The sequence below is a fragment of the Schistocerca americana genome, unplaced genomic scaffold, assembly GCF_021461395.2.
Source record: "Schistocerca americana isolate TAMUIC-IGC-003095 unplaced genomic scaffold, iqSchAmer2.1 HiC_scaffold_47, whole genome shotgun sequence".
NCBI classification, from domain to species: domain Eukaryota; kingdom Metazoa; phylum Arthropoda; class Insecta; order Orthoptera; family Acrididae; genus Schistocerca; species Schistocerca americana.
Window position 1 is genome coordinate 80001 of NW_025726203.1, and position 7500 is coordinate 87500.

The window sequence follows — 7500 nt, forward strand, 5'->3', positions numbered from 1 at the left end:
GTAACCTAACCTATGTCGTACCGTAACCTAACCTATGTCGTACCGTAACCTAACCTATGTCGTACCGTAACCTAACCTATGTCGTACCGTAACCTAACCTATGTCGTACCGTAACCTAACCTATGTCGTACCGTAACCTAACCTATGTCGTACCGTAACCTAACCTATGTCGTACCGTAACCTAACCTATGTCGTACCGTAACCTAACCTATGTCGTACCGTAACCTAACCTATGTCGTACCGTAACCTAACCTATGTCGTACCGTAACCTAACCTATGTCGTACCGTAACCTAACCTATGTCGTACCGTAACCTAACCTATGTCGTACCGTAACCTAACCTATGTCGTACCGTAACCTAACCTATGTCGTACCGTAACCTAACCTATGTCGTACCGTAACCTAACCTATGTCGTACCGTAACCTAACCTATGTCGTACCGTAACCTAACCTATGTCGTACCGTAACCTAACCTATGTCGTACCGTAACCTAACCTATGTCGTACCTTAACCTAACCTATGTCGTACCTTAACCTAACCTATGTCGTACCTTAACCTAACCTATGTCGTACCTTAACCTAACCTATGTCGTACCTTAACCTAACCTATGTCGTACCTTAACCTAACCTGTATTGCGCCTTAACCTAACCTGTATTGCGCCTTAACCTAACCTGTATTGCGCCTTAACCTAACCTGTATTGCGCCTTAACCTAACCTGTATTGCGCCTTAACCTAACCTGTATTGCGCCTTAACCTAACCTGTATTGCGCCTTAACCTAACCTGTATTGCGCCTTAACCTAACCTGTATTGCGCCTTAACCTAACCTGTATTGCGCCTTAACCTAACCTGTATTGCGCCTTAACCTAACCTGTATTGCGCCTTAACCTAACCTGTATTGCGCCTTAACCTAACCTGTATTGCGCCTTAACCTAACCTGTATTGCGCCTTAACCTAACCTGTATTGCGCCTTAACCTAACCTGTATTGCGCCTTAACCTAACCTGTATTGCGCCTTAACCTAACCTGTATTGCGCCTTAACCTAACCTGTATTGCGCCTTAACCTAACCTGTATTGCGCCTTAACCTAACCTGTATTGCGCCTTAACCTAACCTGTATTGCGCCTTAACCTAACCTGTATTGCGCCTTAACCTAACCTGTATGGCGCCTTAACCTAACCTGTATGGCGCCTTAACGTAACCTGTATTGCGCCTTAACGTAACCTGTATTGCGCCTTAACGTAACCTATATTGCGCCTTAACCTAACCTATATTGCGCCTTAACGTAACCTATATTGCGCCTTAACGTAACCTATATTGCGCCTTAACCTAACCTATATTGCGCCTTAACCTAACCTATATTGCGCCTTAACCTAACCTATATTGCGCCTTAACCTAACCTATATTGCGCCTTAACCTAACCTATATTGCGCCTTAACCTAACCTATATTGCGCCTTAACCTAACCTATATTGCGCCTTAACCTAACCTATATTGCGCCTTAACGTAACCTATATTGCGCCTTAACGTAACCTATATTGCGCCTTAACGTAACCTATATTGCGCCTTAACCTAACCTATATTGCGCCTTAACCTAACCTATATTGCGCCTTAACCTAACCTATATTGCGCCTTAACCTAACCTATATTGCGCCTTAACCTAACCTATATTGCGCCTTAACGTAACCTATATTGCGCCTTAACATAACCTATATTGCGCCTTAACGTAACCTATATTGCGCCTTAACGTAACCTATATTGCGCCTTAACGTAACCTATATTGCGCCTTAACGTAACCTATATTGCGCCTTAACGTAACCTATATTGCGCCTTAACCTAGCCTATATTGCGCATTAACGTAACCTATATTGCGCCTTAATGTAACCTATATTGCGCCTTAATGTAACCTATATTGCGCCTTAATGTAACCTATATTGCGCCTTAATGTAACCTACGTTGCGCCTTAACGTAACCTACGTTGCGCCTTAACGTAACCTACGTTGCGCCTTAACGTAACCTACGTTGCGCCTTAACGTAACCTACGTTGCGCCTTAACGTAACCTACGTTGCGCCGTAACGTAACCTACGTTGCGCCGTAACGCAACCCACGTTGCGCCGTAACGTAACCCACGTTGCGCCGTAACGTAACACACGTTGGGCCTTAACCCAACACACGTTGGGCCTTAACCCAACACACGTTGGGCCTTAACCCAACACACGTTGGGCCTTAACCCAACACACGTTGGGCCTTAACCCAACACACGTTGGGCCTTAACCCAACACACGTTGGGCCTTAACCCAACACACGTTGGGCCTTAACCCAACACACGTTGGGCCTTAACCCAACACACGTTGGGCCTTAACCCAACACACGTTGGGCCTTAACCTGCTCTGTAATTGTCATACGACGCGTTAAATTAGTGTAGTGTTGCCTAACTGCAACCCCCGCAATATAGTTTGCTACTCGCACTGCCCGGTCCCCAGTGTATCGCTTCATGTTAAACACCTTGCAGCTATACACTGTAATGTGGATGGCAGCAGGACGTACATGCTCAATGCCCTTTGCAGTTGTTCATTGGCATTTGCAGTTGTTCATTGGCATTTGCATGGCGAAGCACTTAGCCTACGCTGTGGTACGGCCTGTGTCAACTGTCCGCTGATGTTGTACGTCCAAATCACACACTGTACTGCACATTGGTCCTCATGTACTGAATGATACATCGTGGTACATGTGACCGTACAACGACTGCGCCAACAACGGCGAACCATGCGGTCCAAATGTTGTGCACTCAGCTACGTGTCGTCTCCCTATAAGAGCTGGATTGCAGTGTGGTATGCCCTGGATGGCGATCAGCATGAGCCGTCTGTTGATGTAGTGGCGCGTGTTGTCAGACGTAGTCGTCTCTTCTCACACACCGTGATAGCATGGTGCACTGCGTTCCACATCTGCGACATGCGACAGAGGCCGGTTGACAGTCGTTCGCGCAATGGACATCGCATACGTACGGGGGCCACCTTCCACGTGTTCGCGAAGCGTGCACATGTTGTTGCGTGTATGTGGGCAGACATAGTGTGTCGTGACACCTGACACAGGCATGCAACAATCGTTGAATTTGCAAATGGCGATGGACGCCTACGTTTGCTGGTGACGTTACGCAAATGAACAACTGGTAAACCGTTGTGGTGCGGTTGTTCTCGCTAGAGGTGAATCAGTGATGGCGACGATCGGTTGAGCTACCAACCGGTTGTTCCAGCGATACCCACCATGCCCACGAACGTGAATGGCATCTGGGTGTGAAGCGATACGCGGCGGTGGCTGGGTGGGACCGTCCCCGGCCGGTGAGGGGGGGCCTCCCGGCGTGCTGGCCGCGCGGTGCGTGGGCGCACGCGCTACAGCCGGCTGGTGGGGGCGGCCAGTGGCAGGCGCGCCGGCCGACGGAGGCGGCAGGCGGCGCAGCTGCGCGCCGGCGCACCCTGCACGCGGCGCCGTGCGGCCAAAGTAGGTCCTCGCGGGCCCGGTGCGAAGCGCGGTGGACATCTGCAGTGTGCTGGTCCGATTGAGGACTGTGTGCGCTGAGGATGCGCCGCCGCCCGGCGCTCGGCGCCGCGACGCCGTCTGCTGCTCGGTCGCCTCTGCGGTTCTCGCAGGTGGTTTGTATCGCAGCTGTGCGGACGTGTTGGCGCGTGCGCTGTGCTGGGAGAGTTCGCTTCGGCACCCAAGTGGGGCTTTTGTCCTTCTGTGGCGCTGGCGTTGGAGCTGCCGGTCACCGTAGGTGGCGCGTGTTGTCTCCCGCCGGCAATGCCACGACAGCACGCTCCCGGGCCTCTGTCGGCAGCGGCAAGCTCAGTTGGGAGCACGGGTGGTCGCACCTAAAGCGTCTACTCGCCAAACTCCGGGCGATTGCGCCTCTCTCGAACCCGACCAAGTACTTAGGACGGCGCTGCGCGCCGCCGGGACCTGAGAGGGTTTCGAGGTGTATGGTGCAGGGGAGCTCAGCCTCCTCCTGTTTGCAGAATAATTGAGCGGACGCTTGCGTGTTCGCGCGGGCCCCCGGGACACACTCCCGGGCGGCCGGCTGCTCAGCTCTAGTTGACGCAGCTCCCTGGTTGATCCTGCCAGTAGTCATATGCTTGTCTCAAAGATTAAGCCATGCATGTCTCAGTACAAGCCGCATTAAGGTGAAACCGCGAATGGCTCATTAAATCAGTTATGGTTCCTTAGATCGTACCCACGTTACTTGGATAACTGTGGTAATTCTAGAGCTAATACATGCAAACAGAGTCCCGACCAGAGATGGAAGGGACGCTTTTATTAGATCAAAACCAATCGGTCGGCTCGTCCGGTCCGTTTGCCTTGGTGACTCTGAATAACTTTGGGCTGATCGCACGGTCCTCGTACCGGCGACGCATCTTTCAAATGTCTGCCTTATCAACTGTCGATGGTAGGTTCTGCGCCTACCATGGTTGTAACGGGTAACGGGGAATCAGGGTTCGATTCCGGAGAGGGAGCCTGAGAAACGGCTACCACATCCAAGGAAGGCAGCAGGCGCGCAAATTACCCACTCCCGGCACGGGGAGGTAGTGACGAAAAATAACGATACGGGACTCATCCGAGGCCCCGTAATCGGAATGAGTACACTTTAAATCCTTTAACGAGTATCTATTGGAGGGCAAGTCTGGTGCCAGCAGCCGCGGTAATTCCAGCTCCAATAGCGTATATTAAAGTTGTTGCGGTTAAAAAGCTCGTAGTTGGATTTGTGTCCCACGCTGTTGGTTCACCGCCCGTCGGTGTTTAACTGGCATGTATCGTGGGACGTCCTGCCGGTGGGGCGAGCTGAAGGCGTGCGACGCGCCTCGTGCGTGCTCGTGCGTCCCGAGGCGGACCCCGTTGCAATCCTACCAGGGTGCTCTTGAGTGAGTGTCTCGGTGGGCCGGCACGTTTACTTTGAACAAATTAGAGTGCTTAAAGCAGGCAAGCCCGCCTGAATACTGTGTGCATGGAATAATGGAATAGGACCTCGGTTCTATTTTGTTGGTTTTCGGAACCCGAGGTAATGATTAATAGGGACAGGCGGGGGCATTCGTATTGCGACGTTAGAGGTGAAATTCTTGGATCGTCGCAAGACGAACAGAAGCGAAAGCATTTGCCAAGTATGTTTTCATTAATCAAGAACGAAAGTTAGAGGTTCGAAGGCGATCAGATACCGCCCTAGTTCTAACCATAAACGATGCCAGCCAGCGATCCGCCGCAGTTCCTCCGATGACTCGGCGGGCAGCCTCCGGGAAACCAAAGCTTTTGGGTTCCGGGGGTTGTATGGTTGCAAAGCTGAAACTTAAAGGAATTGACGGAAGGGCACCACCAGGAGTGGAGCCTGCGGCTTAATTTGACTCAACACGGGAAACCTCACCAGGCCCGGACACCGGAAGGATTGACAGATTGATAGCTCTTTCTTGATTCGGTGGGTGGTGGTGCATGGCCGTTCTTAGTTGGTGGAGCGATTTGTCTGGTTAATTCCGATAACGAACGAGACTCTAGCCTGCTAACTAGTCGCGTGACATCCTTCGTGCTGTCAGCGATTACTTTCCTTCTTAGAGGGACAGGCGGCTTCTAGCCGCACGAGATTGAGCAATAACAGGTCTGTGATGCCCTTAGATTGTCTTGGCCCCCACGCGCGCTACACTGAAGGAATCAGCGTGTCTTCCTAGGCCGAAAGGTCGGGGTAACCCGCTGAACCTCCTTCGTGCTAGGGATTGGGGCTTGCAATTGTTCCCCATGAACGAGGAATTCCCAGTAAGCGCGAGTCATAAGCTCGCGTTGATTACGTCCCTGCCCTTTGTACACACCGCCCGTCGCTACTACCGATTGAATGATTTAGTGAGGTCTTCGGACTGGTACGCGGCATTGACTCTGTCGTTGCCGATGCTACCGGAAAGATGACCAAACTTGATCATTTAGAGGAAGTAAAAGTCGTAACAAGGTTTCCGTAGGTGAACCTGCGGAAGGATCATTACCGACTAGACTGCATGTCTTTCGATGTGCGTGTCGTGTCGCGCAACACGCTACCTGTACGGCTCGCAGTAGCCGTGCGCCGCGTGCGGAACCACGCGTGCTTCTCAAAACTAACGCCAATGTTGTGTGGTACGAGCGCTGAAGCGCTGGAGCGGCTGGCCTGCGGCACCTGGCGCCTGGCGCCGGTTTTGAATGACTTTCGCCCGACTGCCTGTCCGCTCCGGTGTGGAGCCGTACGACGCCCATCGGCCGTGAGGCCGTTGGACACAGAACGCTTGAACAGGGGCCGCCACACGCCTACGTCCCGCCTATGCAACTGTCTTGAAAGAGACAGTGGAAACTAAGAAAAAGATCACCCAGGACGGTGGATCACTCGGCTCGTGGGTCGATGAAGAACGCAGCAAATTGCGCGTCGACATGTGAACTGCAGGACACATGAACATCGACGTTTCGAACGCACATTGCGGTCCATGGATTCCGTTCCCGGGCCACGTCTGGCTGAGGGTCGGCTACGTATACTGAAGCGCGCGGCGTTTGCCCCGCTTCGCAGACCTGGGAGCGTCGCGGCCGCCTGTGGGGCCGGCCGCGCCTCCTTAAACGTGCGATGCGCGCCCGTCGCCTGGCGGTTCGCATACCGGTACTTACTCGGTAGCGTGCACAGCCGGCTGGCGGTGTGGCGTGCGACACCTCGTACAACGACCTCAGAGCAGGCGAGACTACCCGCTGAATTTAAGCATATTACTAAGCGGAGGAAAAGAAACTAACAAGGATTCCCCCAGTAGCGGCGAGCGAACAGGGAAGAGTCCAGCACCGAACCCCGCAGGCTGCCGCCTGTCGTGGCATGTGGTGTTTGGGAGGGTCCACTACCCCGACGCCTCGCGCCGAGCCCAAGTCCAACTTGAATGAGGCCACGGCCCGTAGAGGGTGCCAGGCCCGTAGCGGCCGGTGCGAGCGTCGGCGGGACCTCTCCTTCGAGTCGGGTTGCTTGAGAGTGCAGCTCCAAGTGGGTGGTAAACTCCATCTGAGACTAAATATGACCACGAGACCGATAGCGAACAAGTACCGTGAGGGAAAGTTGAAAAGAACTTTGAAGAGAGAGTTCAAAAGTACGTGAAACCGTTCTGGGGTAAACGTGAGAAGTCCGAAAGGTCGAACGGGTGAGATTCACGCCCATCCGGCCACTGGCCTCCGCCCTCGGCAGATGGGGCCGGCCGCCCGCGCGGAGCAATCCGCGGCGGGGTCGTGTCCGGTTGCCTTTCCACTCGCCGCGGGGTGGGGCCGTTCCGGTGTGCGGTGGGCCGCACTTCTCCCCTAGTAGGACGTCGCGACCCGCTGGGTGCCGGCCTACGGCCCGGGTGCGCAGCCTGTCCTTCCGCGGGCCTCGGTTCGCGTCTGTTGGGCAGAGCCCCGGTGTCCTGGCTGGCTGCCCGGCGGTATATCTGGAGGAGTCGATTCGCCCCTTTGGGCGCTCGGGCTCCCGGCAAGCGCGCGCGGT

The 7500-nt window shown here is 53.9% G+C and overlaps 3 non-coding genes across 3 annotated transcripts in view; all 3 read left to right on the forward strand.

Moving 5' to 3' along the window:
• The first annotated feature begins 4095 nt into the window (after window positions 1-4095).
• Window positions 4096-6006, forward strand: LOC124584219. Its single transcript, XR_006974620.1, has one exon. It is a non-coding gene; the product is annotated as a small subunit ribosomal RNA (ribosomal RNA).
• Window positions 6007-6358: 352 nt separating this feature from the next.
• LOC124583811 lies at window positions 6359-6513 on the forward strand. Its single transcript, XR_006974269.1, has one exon. It is a non-coding gene; the product is annotated as a 5.8S ribosomal RNA (ribosomal RNA).
• A 188-nt stretch (window positions 6514-6701) lies between these two features.
• The window catches only part of LOC124584270, a 4224-nt gene continuing 3425 nt past the window's right edge, over window positions 6702-7500 (forward strand). The window contains exon 1 of the ribosomal RNA XR_006974663.1: window positions 6702-7500. This exon is cut by the window's right edge and continues 3425 nt beyond it. This is a non-coding gene — a ribosomal RNA (large subunit ribosomal RNA).